This window comes from Vicugna pacos, chromosome 14 (genome assembly GCF_048564905.1).
Source record: "Vicugna pacos chromosome 14, VicPac4, whole genome shotgun sequence".
NCBI classification, from domain to species: Eukaryota; Metazoa; Chordata; class Mammalia; order Artiodactyla; family Camelidae; genus Vicugna; species Vicugna pacos.
Genome location: NC_133000.1, coordinates 31,814,946 through 31,833,472, shown reverse-complemented (window position 1 = coordinate 31,833,472; position 18,527 = coordinate 31,814,946). Strand labels below are relative to the sequence as shown.

At 37.8% G+C, this 18,527-nt stretch overlaps 1 long non-coding RNA gene across 1 annotated transcript in view; it reads right to left on the bottom strand.

Annotated features, from left to right (window-relative positions):
* LOC140701226 (uncharacterized) overlaps window positions 1-17,909 on the bottom strand; it is a 34,305-nt gene extending 16,396 nt beyond the window's left edge. Inside the window, exons 1-2 of the long non-coding RNA XR_012080188.1 lie at window positions 17,822-17,909; window positions 12,804-12,888 (exon numbers count right to left, since the gene is read on the bottom strand). This is a non-coding gene — a long non-coding RNA (uncharacterized lncRNA). The remainder of the gene's footprint in view (window positions 1-12,803; window positions 12,889-17,821) is intronic.
* Window positions 17,910-18,527: the final 618 nt, after the last annotated feature.

The window sequence follows — 18,527 nt, the reverse complement described above, 5'->3', positions numbered from 1 at the left end:
GCTGGGACATTTCATTGGGACTTGAAACTCCAGACCTCTTTACTCACAAAGGCAGACAAGTTAGGTGAGCCAGGTCAGCCTTTATTCCAACTTCCTAACCAAAAGTCTATGAGGTCGAAAATATATTTCTCAGACACTTCCACAACAAGGGTTCCAGATGTGGCTTTAAATATTTCCATCAGAGATTGAGATTTGCAAATATTAACTACTATATTTAAAAATAGCTAAAAAACTAAATTTCTTCTGTATAGCACATGGAACAATATTTAATATCTTGGAATAAACTTTAGTAAAAAAATATGAAAAGGAATTCATACATATATATGTGAATATGAAGGACTGGAACATTGTGCTGTACATCAGAAATTGACACATTGTAACTGACTATACTTTAATTAAAAAAAAAAAATATATATATATATATAATGCCCATCAGCAGCATCTGAGTGTCACTGAAAGCAGAAACCCAGATGAATGGAGGCAGAGGTGGTTGGAGGAGCTACGTTATTTTGCTGGGGTGGATGCAGCCGGTATGGCAGAGATCTAGAAGGAATGCTCACAACAGCCACTCACTGATCTGAAAGTGAGTTAGGTTAACAGCTTTCTGAAATCCTCACCGCCCCTCCTGTTGAGCCAAGTGTCTGGCGTTTCTCTGGGAATCACTAGGCGCAGCCTGGAACTCAAAGGTAAAAATTAAAAAGTGCAGTCAGGTAGCAAAGAGACTGGCAGGACGCGTTGGACAAAAGTAGGTCAGAATCAACAAGGAATGGGGAGGGGATAGAACGTGTGTTGAGGGCCCTGAATTCAGGGGTGGATTGTCTATGTTGAGTACTCTGAGTCAGTATGAGTAGATGGATTGGTGTGGACTATGGACTAAAATGGTGGCCATTGTTCAGATAAGTGTGTGATTTGGAGTATATTTATTTGAGGAGGGTTTTTTTTTCCCCCTTCAACATTGATCATTTCTAGGGAGCAGAAAAATACTCTGCCACACAACATCTAAGTGCAAAAGTGATGCTATGGGATGATGGTGGTATGAAAAATTTCAGTAGTGCAGTTTCAAGCTTTCCTTAATGAGGTGCACAGCAGTAGGTACCTAAAATAAAATAAGGTACTTATAATAAAGACATCATCATATGTACATATCCTTTAAGATACACATATGTTGCTATAAGTGGGCCTGAAATGTGTTCTGCATTCTAAAATCCGATGAAGTAAAATCAGTAGTTCAATATGCCTGTCGGCTCTAAAAACATGATGTAGCTCATGATCACAGAAAGCAAGATCAGCTAGGAAATTTGAGATTTGTCGTTTCCAGTGTCAAAGTTAATATTCTTTGCTTTACTTAAAAAGCATTTTTTTAATTAGGTCTGTCAGCATCCATTGGTATACGGGGTTCAGTAGATGTGTTCAGATGTTCCAGACAGTGAATCAGAGCAAAGACTGAGGTTTAGACAGTAGTTAAATGCCTCACCCGTGTGATCAGCATTCACAAACTGCTATACTGAAAATCCTTAAAAGTGAGAACTTCATTAAAGCAACAATAAGTGAGGGGAAAAAATAGCTACAGACTAGTGGAAGTTTTGTAATGTGTAAAAATGACAAAAGGCTATTCATGAGCATATTTTTAAAAACCCCTACACTTTAATAAGAAAAACAACAATCTGACAACAGGTTGTACACTGCTGTAGGAGAATCCATGCAGATGGACTCTTACGTGAATGGAGCTGGAGCTGTAGAATTAGTTAGTCTTGCAAGTAACTCAGTTGAACACAAATGCAAATGGGATACACTTCTAGACTATCTGAGTAAACATCTTGGAAAACTTACTCCTCTATGAAGCAATGACAATGGCAAAATTTGTCAAAATTAACCTCTGTAGAACTCTGGAAATTAAACCAAGACTTCCAGCAATCCGGGGAGTCTTTATTTGAGAAAAAAAACCCAGCTAAATCTCCATAAAGATAGTGAGTTTTGAGGCATTGTAACTTGATCTACCCCATCCCTGTATCCTCACCTAAATGGTGGCCTTTATAAGCAATAGTCTCACAATCAAGGTAGGGGCAGAAGTGATTTAAAGTTACCCAAAAAATCCGCCCCCAGAGAGCTGTCACTATGTGACCTATCACAGACTCATGCTGTGCAAACAGCCTGTCCCCAGAGTGTGTGTGGGAAACAGCAGTGAGTATCTAACATTACAACTGTCTGAGGCAGTGGGACCAGTAGAGGCTAACTAGGTGCTGACTAGGAAACTTAGAAGGCAAAATTGAGTAATGAGACTTTCTGGGGGTGAAGGTAGGGTTAAAAAGCTCCAAAAAATTCTGAGAATTGTAGAAGGCAATATACATGTGTGGCACATGGCAAGGAAAGATCTGAGAAAATCCTAAGCCTTCAACTCTGGCTGAACTTGAGGTTCTGCATAAGCAAGAACTAAAGGCTACGGAAGAGCTGCTGACTGCATGCCGGTGCTGAGGGCATCCCTCAGCACGTGGACACACAGCCACCTGGCAACAGCTCAAACGATTGGCTCCAGGCATTGAAAGAAATCACTGTCCAATCATTACTACAGTGATGACAACTAGGCTTTCTTCACACACACTGATCTCATGGTCATGCATGATAAAGAAAACAGACTTTACAGAATTTGTTCAGGAAAGTAACTAAATAAATAGCAGCAGCAGCAATGACAATGAAAGCAATGATAAACCCTGGAGATGAGGAAAATCAGGCTTTCAGATCTGCCACATTGTAATATTTTAAATGTCCAGTTTTCAACAGAAAATTAGAAGATGTACAAAGAAACAGAAAAGTTTGGTCATAACAGACGGGGAAAAAGTAGTCAACAGAAACTCCCTGAGGTAGCCCAGACACTGGACATACTAGACAAAGACATAAATAAGCAATTACACATATGTTCAAAATACTAACAGAAACCATGCCTAAAGGATTAAATTATGTGCTCATCTCATTGTACAGAGAATAACAATAAATAAAATTTATAATAAAAAACAACTAGAAATTTTAGAGATACAAATATAATGACTAAAATAAAAACTTCAATAAGTGGTTTCTCTGTAGATATGAACTTGTTGAAGAAAAAGTCAGTTAAATTAAAACTACTGAGATTATCCTGTCTGTGGAACAGAAAGAAAAAGGAATGAAAAAAAAAAATGAACACTGTGTCAGAGATAGGTGGGACACCATCAACAATACCAATACACACATAATGGGAGCGCCAGAAGGAGGGAGAGAAAAAAAGGGGCAGAAAGAATATATAAAGAAATAATGGCTGAAAACTTCCCAAATTTGATGAAAACATTAATTTGTACATCCCAGCAGCTCAACAAACTCCACGTGGTATAAACGTAGAGACATCTAAAATAGGCACATCAGATTCAGTGTGTCAAAAGACAAGAATAAAGTATCTTGACAGCCGAAAGACAAAAGTGGCTCAACATATAGAAAGGCTCCTCAGTAAGACAGTTGATTTCTCATCAAAAACCATGAAGACCAGAAGGCAGTGGATGGTATCGTCAAAGAGATAAAAGGAAAAGACTGTCACCAAGTATTTTATAGCCAGCAAAATGATTCTTCAAAAAAATTAAAGGAAAAATTAAGACACTCCTACAAAAACAAAATCTGAAAGAATCCATTGCTAGCAGGCCTGCCCTACAAGAAATACTAAGGATAGTCCAACAGGTGTAAATGAAAGGACACTCGCTTGAAAAATAAAAAGCACTACTACATGAGTAAAAAAATAAAACAGTATAAATCGGGTATTACATGTAAATGTTTTGCTCTATTTGATGTAAAGGACAACTGCATAAAACAATACTTATGAAACTGTGTAGATGAGCTTATAAATGCATAAAGGTGCAATTTGTATGACAGTGACAGCATGAGGAGGGGGAGGGAAAAGACTGATACCAAAGCAAAGTTTTTGTGTACTGTTGAAATTAAGTTGGTATTCATGTGAACTAGATTGCTTTAAAACAAGATGTTAATTATAATCTCCAGGGCAATGGAAGAGAAGGAGGAGGAGGAAGAGTAGGAGGAGGAGAAGAAAAAGATAAAATAAACAAATTAAAATGGCACACTTGAAAATGCTTACTTTGTACAAAAATGTGTAGTAATAGAGGAATGGGAAAAAAAGACATATAGAAAGTAGACAGCAGTTGTAACTTCAATCTGATAAGAAATTACATTAATATAAATGAATTAAACATTCTAATCAAAATACTAAAGGCAGAAATAAATGGAATAGACAATAGATGAACAACAGAGAATAATCAACAAAAGGAATAGTTGGTTCTTTGAAAAGATCAGTAAAATTGACAAATTTTATCTAGTACTGAAAAAAAGAGAGAGAAGATTCAAATTACTAAAATGAGAAATGAAAGGAAGGATGTCACTACTGCCCTTACAAAAATAACAAGGAATATAAGGGAATACCATGGATAATTATATAGCCAATAAATGAGATAATCTAGATGAAATGGATAAATTCCTAGAAGGACATAAATGACTGAAGCTAATTCAAGGAGAAATAGAAAACTCAAATAATCCTACAGTAAGTAGTGACTGAAATAGCAATCCAAAACATTCACACAAAGAAATGCTAGGCCCGTATGGCTTTGCTGGTGAATTCCATCAACTACTTAAAGAAAAAACAAAAACAAAAACAAACAAAAAATGCTTCACAAATTCGTCTGAAAATAAAGAGGTGGGCACACTTCCCAATTCATTCAATGAGACTAGTATCACACTGATAGGAAAACCAGACAAAGGCATCACAAGAAAACTAAAGACTATCTCTTATGAATATAAATGCAAAAATCCTCAACAGAATACAAGCAAATCCAAAACAGTAACATATAAAATAGACCACAATTAAGTGGGATGTATCCAGGTATGCAAAGGCAGTACAACATACAAAAGTCAATTCATGTAATACACCATATTAATAGAATAATGGATAAAAACTAGGAATAGAAGAGAACTTCCTCAACTTGACAGAGAACATCTATGAAAAACCTGAAGCAAAGATCATACATAATGCAGAAGCACTGAATTATTCCCTCCCAAAATCAACATTGTACTAGAAGTTCTAGTCAAATCAATCAGACAAAGAAAATAAAGCCTCTAGATTAGAAAGAAAGAAACAAAACTGTTTTGATTCCAGATGATATGATATTATATATTGAAATCACAAGGAATCCACAAAGGAAAAATAGAGAGAAAAGAAAAAAAAATCCTCTTAGAATTAATAACCCAGTCTGACCAAAATTGTAAGACACAAATGAATATACAAAAATTAATTACATTTCTATTCAACAGCAGTGAATAATCTAAAAATAAAATGAAGGAAACCTTTTCATTTACAATAGCATCAAAAAGAATAAAATAATTATAATATTAAGAAAAATATGTGGAATACTGAGAAAAATATCTGAAACTTGTATATTGAAAACTAAAATACTAGTGATAGAAGTTAAAAATGACCTAAAATAAATGGAAAGCTCTTCTGTGTTCATGGATCAGAAGCCTTATTATTGTTAGGATGGCCATTGTCCTCAAAATGACCTATACATTCAATGCAGCTCTGGCTTTTTGGCAGAAATGAACAAGCTGATCCTAAAACTAATATGGAAATGCAAGATACCCAATATAGTCAAAACAATCTTGAAAAAGAACACAAAGTTTTGAAGTTTCCAAATTCAAAACTCACTAACAAAACTGTGATCCATACAGTGTGATACTTGCAGAAAGGACAGAAAAATAGATTGAGAGAAAAGAACTAAGAGACCATAAACAAAGTCTTACACACAGCCATTTAATTTTTGACAAAGGTGCCATGACAATCCAATGGGGAAAAAATAATCTTTACAAAAATGATGCTGGGACACCTGTACATACACCTGGAAAGAAAGAAAACTGAACTTTTATCTTAACACCATTTATGGAAATTAACTCAAAATAAATCACAGACCTGAAACTATGAAACATTTAGAAAATGAACAATGAGAAAATCTTCAGGACTTTGGATTACAAATACTTGTAATATATGACACCAAAAGCACAAACAACAAAAGAAAAACAATCAAGTAAACTGGACTTCAGTAAAATTAAAAACTTCTGTGCTTCAAAGGACTTCATCAAGAAAGTAAGAAGACAATCCACAGGATGGATGAAAATATTTCCAAAATTTTCCCTGATAAGGGACTTTTATCCAGAATAGACAAAGAAGACTTAAAACATGACAATACAAAGACAAATATAATTAAAATGGGCAAAGAATTTGAATAGGTGTTTCTCCAAAGAAGACATACGAATGGGAACTAAGCACATAAAAAGATGTTCAACATCAGTAGGCATTAGGGAAACAGAAATCAAAATCACAATGACATACCACTTCATACCAACTAGGATGACATATATATATGATATATGATATATAAATATGAATCTATAAACCCAGTAATAAAAAGTGTAGATGAGGATGTGGAGAAACTGGACTCCTCATACATTATTTCTGGAAATATACAATGCTTCAGTCACTTTAAAAGCTATATTAGCAATTCCTCAAAAATTTAAAAGTAGAATACATCCCAGCGATTCCATTTTTTGATATATCCTGAAGAGAAGTGAAAATATGTGTTCACACAAAAACTTGTCCATGAGCATTTACAGCAGAATTATTCATCATCAACTGATGGATGGATAAGCAATGTGGTGTATTTATAAATATGGCATATTATATGAATACAAAAAGGAATTTGGGTATTGATATATGCTACACGATGGATGAGCCTTGACAACGTCACACTAAATGAAAGACGATAATCAAAAAAGACAGCATACTGTATGGTTCTATTTATATGAAATGCCTAGAACAGGCAAACCCATAGAGGCAGAAAGTAGAGTGGTGGCTGTTGAGGGCTAAGGGAAAGGAAGGTTAGGGACTGACTTACTAAAGGGTACTGGTTCCTTTTGGGGGTGATGGCTACACAACCCTGAAATGTACATAAAACCCTAATGCACACTTTCAATGGCTGCATTTTATGGTATGTGAATTATATCTCCATAAACCTGTTATTCTTGAAGCTGAGCCTACCTTTGGAGCAACTGACACAGCACTGACTGTGGCATCTGGATGGGGAGTGATCCACCCGCCCACCGCGAAGGAGAGCAGCACCTGACCCAGTGTTGGAGGGGTGCAATCTTCTTGCCAATGGACACTGTGAGCAGCACAGACGAGGGGGCCAACAGAGCAGGCTGAGTTCATGAAACAGGGCGAAGACACAAAGACCTCTCAATAAAACCATTAAGAGCATTCAGTCTCTAGGAGAACACATCTTTGTTTTTAAAATCTTTTTATACCTGTTTTATTTTCTATTAGCTTTTTAATCTTTACTTTTTAAACAGTTCTATATGTTTACAATTCTCATTTCATTTTTAATTCTCTTGGATTTGATCTGTTATTGATTATTCACAGGTTTTAAATACTGTGTTTTGATTTTTTTCTTCTTTTTGTTAAGGTTTTAAAAAGACATCTCAACTCGATTCCTATTCTTCTTCAACTTGCTCTTCTATTATTGATTATGCACTGTTTTCAAACCTTCTTTTTCTCCATTCTTTTAAAATTCTATTTCTCTCTCTCGTTTTTAAGTTTTATTCCAGCATAGGCCTTAGATAGATAAAGAAATAAACCCCTTTAAGGGTCACAATAGATAACTGATACTCCTTAAGCCACAGTGTCAGAGAGATATGAGCAGTTGAAGAAGCAGAGGAAGTATTCCCAATTAAAAGAGAAAGAGAAATCCCCTGAAAGAACGATCAATGAAATAGATATTAATGGCCTATTAGATCAAGATTTCTAAAAAGAAGTGATCGAATTACTGAAGGAATTAAAAGAGATAGTGTTTAGAGACATAAAATATGTCAAAAACAAAATAGTAGCTATAAAGAAGAGCCAAGTAAAATTGGTAATTTCATTGGCTGAAATGAGATCTGACCTAAAGGCAGTACAATGCAGGCTAGATAATGCAGAGGAACGAATAAGTGACCTAGAAGACAGGACAACAGAAAGCACACAATCAGAACAGTTGAGAGAAAAAAATAAAAAACAATGAAAACAATATAAGGAACCTATGGGATAATATAAAGCATGCCAATCTATGCATCATAAGAGTTCCAGAAGGGGAAGAAAGAACAAAGGGGATGGAGAAGGTATTTAAAGAAATCATAACTGAAAAATTCCCAAACATAAAGAAAGAATCAGACACCCAAGTACAGGAGGCTCAGAGGTTCCCAAACAGGAACAGCCTAAAGAGACTCACACCAAGACAACAAAATCAAGATGGCCAGACTGAAGGATAAAGAAATGATCCTAAAGGCAGCAAGAGAAAAACAAAGAGTGAGTTACAAGAGATGGCTCTCAGCTGATTTCTCTACAGAAACACTACAGGCCAGAAGGGAGTGGAAAGATATATTCAAAGTCCTGAATGAAAAAACAGATGCAGCCTAGGATACTTTCTGCAGCAAGGCTATCCTTTAGAACAGAGGGAGAGGTAATGAATTTCACAGAGAAGAAAAACTAAAAGACTTTAGCAACACTAAATCCATGCTAAAAGAAATATTGTAAGGTACACTCTAAATAAAAAAGAAGCAGGATGATACAGAAATGAGAGCTTATAACTGGAAAGGTGATAACTACCATGAATTACAAATAGAATAAACATGAAATTGTAAAAGAAGACATCTAAATCATTGAGTGGGAGAGGGAAGCAAGAAAATACAGAGTATTTTTTCTTTCTTCTTTTTTCTTAAATTTTTTGTTCTCGGTAGGATGGGTTTGAGATTACATTACTATCTGTTTAGTACACAGTTACAGTAATTGGTTAACAGACTTACAAAAAAGTGTAACCACAAGCCAAAAACTTACAAGTGAGTAACAAAAACTAAATACAATCCAAGATAACACAAAGGAAAATTACCATACCACAAAAGGAAGAAGAAAGGAACAAAGAAGAAATATGAAATCAACTGCAAATATAAGTTCAAATAGCAATAAACACTCATTTATCATTAATTACTCTAAATGATAATGGACTAAATGCTCCAGTCAAAAGACAGAGTGGCAGACTGGATAATAAAGCAAGAAACTTCAATAAACTGCATACAAGAGACACACTTTAGGGAGAAGGACACATAGAGATTGAGAGTGAATGGACGGAAAAGGATATTCCATGCAAATGGAAACTCCAAAAAAGCAGGTGTAGCAGTTCTGATTTCAGACTAAATAGACTTTAAAACAAGGGCCATAAAGAAAGATAAATAAAGGCATTTTATAATGATTAAAGGAGCAATACAAGATGAGGATATTACAATCATTAATATATATGCATCCAACATGAGCACCTAAGTACATAAAACAACTACTAACAGAGATAAACGGGGAAATTGATGGGAATACAATCATTGTCAGAAGTTTTAACACCACATTAACATCACTAGACAGATCTTCCACACAAAAAATAAATAATGCAACAGAGAAATTAAATGATACAATAGAAAAATTAGATTTAATGGATATTTGCAGAGCATTACAACCCCCCAAAATAGGATATACATTCTTTTCAAGTGTGCGTGGAACATTTTCTAGGATTCATCATGTACTTGGTCACAAAAGAAGCCTCAAAAATTTTAAGAAGATAGAAATTATCTCAAGCATCCTTACTGACCACAATGCCATTGAAACTAGAAAACAACTTCAGAGAAACAAAGCATAAAAAAAAGGAAAGCATAGAGATTAAACAACATGCTATTAAAAAAAAATGGGTCAATGATGAAATCAAAGTTGAAATTAAGGAATACCTTGAGACAAATGAAAATGAAAACAACCACAAAAACTTATGGGACAAAGCAAAAGCAGTGCTAAGAGGAAAGTTTAGAGTGATACAGGCCTTCCTCAAAAAAGAAGAACAATATCAAAAAAAAAAAAACAATCTAACCCACCAGTTAAAAGAACTAGAAACTAAAGAGTAAAAACACCCAAAAGTCAGCAGAAGAAAGGAAATAATTAAGATCTGGGAGGAAATAAATAAAATAGAGATTAAAAGAAATAGAGAAAATAATCAATCAAACCAAAAGCAATTTTTTGAAAGAGTAAATAAAATCGAGAACCTCTGGCCAAACTCACAAAGAAGAAAAAAGAGAGAGCACAAATTTGCAAAATAAGAAAGGAAAATGGAGAAATTACAACAAATAACATAGAAATATAGAATATCATATGAGAATATCATGAAAAACTACATAAAAACAGGGATAACCTAGAGGAGATGGACAAGTTTCTGGAAACATACAGTCCACTAAAACTGAATCAAGAAGAAACTGACCACTTGAACAAACCGATCACTAGGAATGAAATCGAATTAACAATTAAAAAAGAATCCCTACAAGTAAAATCCAGAACTGGACAGCTTCACCAGGGAATTCTGCCACACATACAAAGAAGTACTCATACCAGTCCTTCTCAAACTCTTCCAGAAGACTGAAATGAAGGAATATTCCCAAACTCATTCTATGAAGCCACAATCACCCTGATACCAAAACCAGGCAAAGACACCACCAAAAAAGAGAATTACAGACCAATATCACTGATGAACACAGATGCAAAAAAGTCCTTACCAAAATACTAGCAAATAGAATTCCACAGCACATAAAAAAGATTATACAACATGCTCAAATGGGGTTCATCTCAGGGACACAAAGGTGGTTCAACATATGCAAATCAATCAATGTAATACTTCACATCAACAAGAGAAAGGACTAAAACCACATGATCATCTCAATAGATGCATAAAAGCTTTTGATAAAATTCAACACCCATTTATGATAAAAATTCTCACCAAAGTGGGTATTGAGGGAACATAACTCAACATCATGAAAGCTATATAAGACAAACCTACAGCCAGCATAGCACTAAATGGTGAAAACCTCAAAAGCTTCTCACTAAATTCCGGGACAAGACAAGGATGCCACTATCACCACTCCTATTCAACATAGGCTTGGAAGTCCTGACCATAGCAATCAGGCAAGTAAGAGAAGTAAAAGGGGTCTAAATTGGAAAAGAAGAGGTAAAAGTGTCACTACATGCAGATGACACGACACTATTTATAGAAAACCCTAAAAGGTCCACACCAAAACTACTAATGCTGATCGAAGAATTTAACAAGGTAGCAGGTTACAAGATTAATGTTCAAAAATCAGTTGCATTTCTTTACACTAATGATGAATCAACAGAAAAAAGAAGTAAAGAAATAAAACACTTTAAAATAGCACCCAAAGTAATAAAATTTCTAGGAATAAATCTAACCACAGAGGTGAGAGAATTATACACAGAAAACTATAAACCATTGGTGAAGGTAATTGAAGAAGACTTTAAAAAATGGAAAGGTATCTCATGCTCTTGGATTGCAAGAATCAATATTGTTAAAATGGTCACACTGCCCAGGGCAATATACAGATTTAATGCAATCCCTGTAAAATTACCCAAGACATATTTCATAGAACTAGAACAAATCACAATAAAATTTATATGGAACCATCAAAGACATAGAAATTCCAGGGTATTACTGAAGAAAAAAAAGAAAGAGCCTGGAGGAATAACTCTCCCAGACTTCAGACAATACTATAGAGTTACAGTCATCAAAACAGCATGGTATTGGTACAAAAACATACATATAGACCAATGGAACAGAATAGAGAGCCCAGAAATGAACCCACAAACTTTTGGTCAACTAATCTTCGACAAAGGAGGCAAGAATATACAATGGAATAAAGACAGTCTCTTCAGCAAGATAAACATAAGACAAGATACAATAAACCTCCTAGAAGAAAATACAGGCAAAATATCTGACATACATCTCAGAAATGTTCCCTTAGGTCAGTCTACCCAAGCAATAGAAATAAAAGCAAGAATAAACAAATGGGACCTAAAGAAACTTACAAGCTTCTGCACAGCAAAGGACACCATAAGTAAAAAAAAAAAGACAACCTACAGAATGGGAGAATATTTTTGCAAATGAAACTGACAAAGGCTTGATCTCCAGAATATATAAGCAGCTCAAATGACTTAATAAGAAACAACCAAATAACCTAATCCAAAAATGGGCAGAAGACCTAAACAAGCAATTCTCCAAGGAAGACATACAAATGATCAATGGGCACATGAAAAAATGCTCAATGTCACTAATTATCAGAGAAATGCAAATCAAAACTACAATGAGGTATCACCTCAAGCCAGTCATAATGGCCATCATTCAAATATCCACAAATGACAAATGCTAGAGAGGCTGTGGAGAAAGGGGAACCTCCTACACTTCTGGTGGGAATGCAGTTTGGTGCAGCCACTGTGGAAAACAGTATTGAGTTCCCTCAAATGTCTAGGAATAGACTTGCCATATGACCCAGGAATCCTGCTCCTGGGCATGTATCCTGAAGGAACCCTACTTCAGGATGACACCTGCATCCCAATGTTCATAGAAGCACTATTTACAGTAGCCAAGACATGGATACAGCCTAAATGTCCATCAGCGGATGACTGGCTAAAGAAGTGGTATATTTATACAATGGAATACTACTCGGCCATATAAACTGACAATATAGGGCCATTTGCAGCAACATGGATGCTCCTGGAGAATGTCATTCTAAGTTAAGTAAGCACGGTAACAAGGAATAAAGACAAGTTACCCACAGGTACAGTTATTTTGATTAAAATATCCACACAGTAAGCAAGTCACCCTCACGACTGCTGCCAGGAGGAGCATCTGAGTGTAATAGCCCAGCCAAGCAATGTAGATTCCGAACTTCTCTCCTTAGAATTTCCTGCAGAAAGACAGAAGGAAGTTTCAGAAGACACAAATAATCACTCTGTAGCTTCATCCTCATGTTAATTTATTTTTTCTTTTTTGGGGGGCATAATTAGGTTTATTTATTTGTTTTTAAATGGAGGCATTGGGGATTGAACCCAGGACCTCATGCATGCTAGACATGCACTCTACCACTGAGCTCTACCCTCCCTCCATCATATTAATTTCTGATTCTAAATCAAGGGGGCTTTAAGTTTAAACCTCCGACTCAATTCACTCTTAAAACATATGCGTTTTCATAGCAGCCCCATAATCTACCGTGAAATAAGAAGTGTTTTATGTATCATAGAAGTACAGATCACTGGCTCACCTGCTGAAGAGAGATAAATGAGAACAGAGCAAAGGAGGGGACGAGGCCGACTCCAGAGCAGATGCAGGGGATCATCACCACTCACTGGACAGTCTGGCACATTCAACAAATCCCCCCAAAGATCATTCTTAACAGGCTTGACACAAGTGGACATCAACAAGTGGCTCAGTCATCTGCTCCTGCCTTATCTCGGGGAAGACCCTGGAGCAAATGCATCGTAAACCACAGATAATAAGGAAATGGCTGATAATGATAACAACTGGGAGTGCAATGTCTGTCTGACAAAATATTTATAAAACTCATTGTGGGAATGGGAGAGGGCAGGAGGGATGTGACTGAGGAAGACACTGCCTTGTATTCTTTGTATCTAGCACGTCTGTTGTTCCTAGGTTTTAAAACCTCTTCTCAGTTAAACTGGAGTAGATGGAACAGGCCAGGGAGGCAAGATTAGAAGGAAGGAGGCAGGGCATGAAGTGGTGCCAGGCTGATCCTAAAAGGGAGACCGACACAGACAGGCAGACACAGAGGGTTTAGGGATGAGGCGGAACAATGAGACGGCGGCTCAGGTGTGTCTTGCTGTTGCTGATCCTTCCCTCAACTGGCTCACTGCTGACTCGGCAGTGCTGGGTAAAACCTGTGGATTTCCTCAGCTCTGAGTTCTCTCTGAGGCTTCCGGCTCAGTCTGGAGCTGAGATGAGTTCCGTGTGCTTAGCCTAAGGGGGACTCAGCTCTGAGAATAGCCTGGAATCCTGGAAAACTTCACGCAGGAATCCCTTGGGCTGGACCAGCGCTCACAGGGCTGCTGTGAGACCAGCTCCATCGTCAGAGACATGGGCGTGGACCATTCCATGGGGAAAAGGGCTGAGCCCGATGCCAAATCAGATAGGAGCGACAAAGTGTGTTCATTCTTATGTGACTGGGCTTTGTGGCCTGGCTCACGGGTGGCAGGCTCAGGATGGTGTCTGGCAGAGAAAACCCTGGCAATGGGTTTGAGATGTCTTGGACTCTCTTGTTAAGCTTTTTGTATTCTTATCAACTATCCATCCTGAAAATGCCAAATTCAAAACTGAAAGAATGTTAGAAGTTGCCTGCTCTAACTGCCCAATGGTAAACACACCCTGCTACAGTTAGAGAGCTGGTCAGGCAGCCTCTGCCTAGATATTTATAGTGACGGGGAGTTCATTACTTCCAAAGGTTACAAGTCGGCAGGAAGGTCAGACAGAATTTTTGAACCTTAAACAGATGTCTGCCTCCTAGTCCTTGCTGAAATGCAAGGAATAATGAGGATCCCTTCAAATGTAGTTTTGCTGATTGTTATCTCTCTCTGCAAAAGCATCCCAATTCTTAACATAAATTTTTCAAAATTCAGCTTTGATTTCTTTTCATCAAACTAATGCCATACATTCAATAAAGAGTCGAACAGTTCTCGAACACCGATTGTAAAAAGGAGCAGTTCCCAACAACTGCCCCATTTCCTGGCCAGAAACAACCACGTTCAGCTCCTACTGCTGACTCTTGGAATACTTACTCCCTTTCTCTGACTAATATCCTTGTAACACAGCCTACTGACTTTTTCAGCTTTATGTATCACCTATTTAACTTTCTATTTTGGAAAATGAGGATTCAGATCTCTTTCAAACCCCATCTCATCTACATACCCAAACCTTCTTTCTTCCAACCTTTTAATACAATTACATTATAATTTTCATCAGCTCAGTATCCTTGCTTTACATTATTATTACTCTGTACAGACTATTCAAAGCTGTAGCAATTTGTGCTAGTCTTACCTTTTCTTCCCTACTTTGTTTTCCTGGAGTTAATAATTGTCTTGGTGGTTCATAGCTTAGATTTCTGTGCACTTAACAATTCAACCTCAGACCTTCTCTTAACGAACAACTTTCACAATACTTTCCAATACATTGTCTACAAATTTCATCTCCTTGATTAAATCTCTTCAGATTTCCTTCCACATGGATTAACGACATGCTAGTCTTGTCACAGAGCTCAAGGGGCCACTAGTGGGAAGTAACAAGGGAATACATGGACCAGGAGCAGGGAAAAAATCAACATAATTGCCTTAGCAATACATACTTAAAATAGTGGGAAAATTGTTTTCTTTACAAACACAAACACACACACAAACCCCAAAAGACCATAAAGAATGATTAAAGAGCAGTCAAACCCATTGCCCTGCCTTCAAATTCTGTATAACACAAAACAAAAATAACAGAAGGAAGATATCAAATCAATATGAATCTCAAGTGGGATTGGGTACACTCAGTGGCAGAGTGTGTGCTCAGCATGCATAAGGTCCTAGATTCAATCTTCAGTACCTCCATTAGAAAAAAAAATTAAAAAGAAAAAAAATTATCAATTTTAAATATTTACATATTAACAAATATCCTCCTTTAAAACTGTGTTCTAAAGGATAACCCGGGTTAAGGAGAAAGTGCCTCTTCGTGACTGATCCTGCTGATAATTGAGGGAGGAAATTAGAGTATGACCACATGAAATAAAATTCCATATGAAATAATGATCCCGGGTGACAATCATTTTTGGCTGCTGTCATCACAAAAAAGAGAGTCAACTGTAATATTATGTACCTTATGACAGGAGTACAAAACTTCACATAACAAATATTTTTGCACAATGTTGAACCTCAATCAGACCAAGCTTTTAGGGGAGGATTAAATCACTTAGCTAAAGCCAATACATAGGATGGAGAAACAAGTCTAACACCATAGGGGAGAATGAAATCAGCCAAACAGGAAATAGAGAAACCCCTCAGCAATTTCAAGGAAAATGAGAAACAGGAAAATTATAGATTAGAACGCACTTGAGAGATATGCTAGCTGCAATGTCTGAATCTTGTATGGATCTTGATTTCAACCCCAAAACTACTTAAAAGTGTATTTTTGTGACAAGCAGGGAATTATTTTGTAACCCTAAAAAAAAGGAATATTCCAATTTTATTTGAAAGAGACCTTGTCATTTCACTAATGAAAGGTTAAGCTATGTAGGATTGTCTTCAAAATGACCCCATAGTGGGGGAGGGGAGGAGATGGAGATGAAAGATGCAACAACAGTGACTCTGAGTTTATAATTCTGGAGCTGGGTGACTGATACAGGCAGGCTGGCTGTACTGTTCTCTCTATTTCTGTACATGTTTGAATCTTTCCATAAAATGTGAAACAACAAATAGACTTCAGTGTTTTAAAACCCTCACTTTGAAGGTTAAGAGGTTTGCCCAAGTAGGTGGGCAACTGCATGGGGCACTGAGAAAAGAAAGAACAGACACCTGCCTCCAGACCGGCCTGGGGCTACCTTGACCCTCCTCTTCTCCTAACCATCCAAAGCCAGCCCATAACTGCATCCTGTCAGCCCCACTCCCCAAACGCATTCCTCATTGGCTCCCACCACCTCTCATCTGGCCCAATCCAAGAGCCTCCTACCTGGCCTCCCTGCTTCCTGGGTCACTGCCATACATTCTCCACATTATCTTTGCAAAATGTGAGTGAGAGAAAATTACTTTAGTGCTTAAGCAATCATGACTGCTTCTCACTGCGCTTAGAGCCTACACTCCTTTCCGTGCTCCTGATGCCCTTCTAAACCTCGCGTCTCATCACTCTCACCAGCTCTGGCTCCAGTATCTCCTCAAACCTGCTGAGCACATTTGTGCCTCAGGGCCAATGGACAAGCTGCCTCTATTCCATGGGTGACTTTTCCCAGATCTTCAAATTCCAGCCTCCTTATCGCCATCTCAGCTCACATGTAACCTACACAAAGATAGCTTTCTTAACTCACTTCCCCCCAAGTCTCCCATCTCAACACTGTGTTATTTCTTCATTTCAATCTGACATTGTTTCCTTATTTGCCCGATTATTTTTGTTTTCTCGGTTGTCCTTGGCCTCCATCCCCCCAGCAGCCTTGCCCAAACAGCATAAGCTCCCGGGGAGCAGCTGGCGCTGGTGCTCTGAGAAGACACATGCTGAGCGCGACATTACAATCACGTGGTGTAGTGAAACGGTGTCGAACAGCAGATACAGAAAAGCAGTGAGAATTTCTCTCTTATTTTATAATTTAAATGAAATATAACATTTACTCCTATTTAATGAAGGATTTGGTAGGTCTTTTTTCCCAGTTCCTAGGCAGCAACCGCTAAAGCCTCGAAATTTCCCAAGATAGGAGTGTCTATGCTATTCATGGTGGAACCTTGGATGGCTTGTGTTCATGAGATGACTCAGGATGGGGACTGGCCAGCCAGAGACACCAACCATGTGATTAGAGGAGTGGGGCTTTAAGCTTTGTGACAAGTGAGTGGCCACCAGGAGAGGAAGGGGCTCAAAGTTTAGGGCTAAGGAAAGGTTTGACTTACAGTTAGGGTTTGGGATAGCCATGTCGGTAGTGACCCAATAAATCATGGCTTTGTAATAAAGCCTGCAGTAAAAACTTGGGGCAACGAAGCTCAGAGCTCCTGTGAGCTTCCTGGTTGTTAACACTCTTGGAGGACTGTCACACTCAGATGCCATGAGGACAACCCTGAGCCCTTCCCACTGGAGTGCTCTCCACAAGAGCTCACCTGATGAGACCTAAGGGCTGCTGCTTGTCTGTGCTTCGAGGAGGAGCCCATTCCCTGTACAGAAGGCTCTGATCACTGGGGCAGCTGAAGTCCTCTGACAGAGGCTGAAGTGGCACTGGGAATCAGAAGCAAACAGGTGAGTGTCACTGTCACAAAATGTTCACATGTTCTGTTGATAAAATCTGGTGCTAACACTCTGTGGTCATTTGTAAATAAGGGGCCCTCACTTGCCAGGAGCGATGGAGGTACAATATAATTTTTCATAATTTTCACCCAGGATTAATATTAACCCCTTGAGGGTCATTTGCAAACGTGGGTGGAAAGGAACAATTGGATGTCACAGTCCTGGGACCACCGTGGGTACCTAGTGAGAGCCTTGCAGATGCTTAATGTCCTACAACCGGGCCAGTCTTCCACAGCAAAAATCTAGGCCACCCAAGTGCCCAAACTGCTGCAGTGGAGGGACACCTGATGGTCCAGCCCGCTCTTTGGGCACCCAGAGGAACCTGGACTCTGGCAGGTTAGAGGCAGGGTCAATTCTAAAACCCAGGCATTTTTGTCCCCACAATTCAGTAGTTATTCGGTGACAGCACATGGAATATAAACAACAAAGTAACTTGACATGATGTCATATATTTAGCTTACTCAAGAAACAAAGTTTAAATCCAGTCATTCTCCTTCCCACCTGACCTACTTTCCTTTCTCT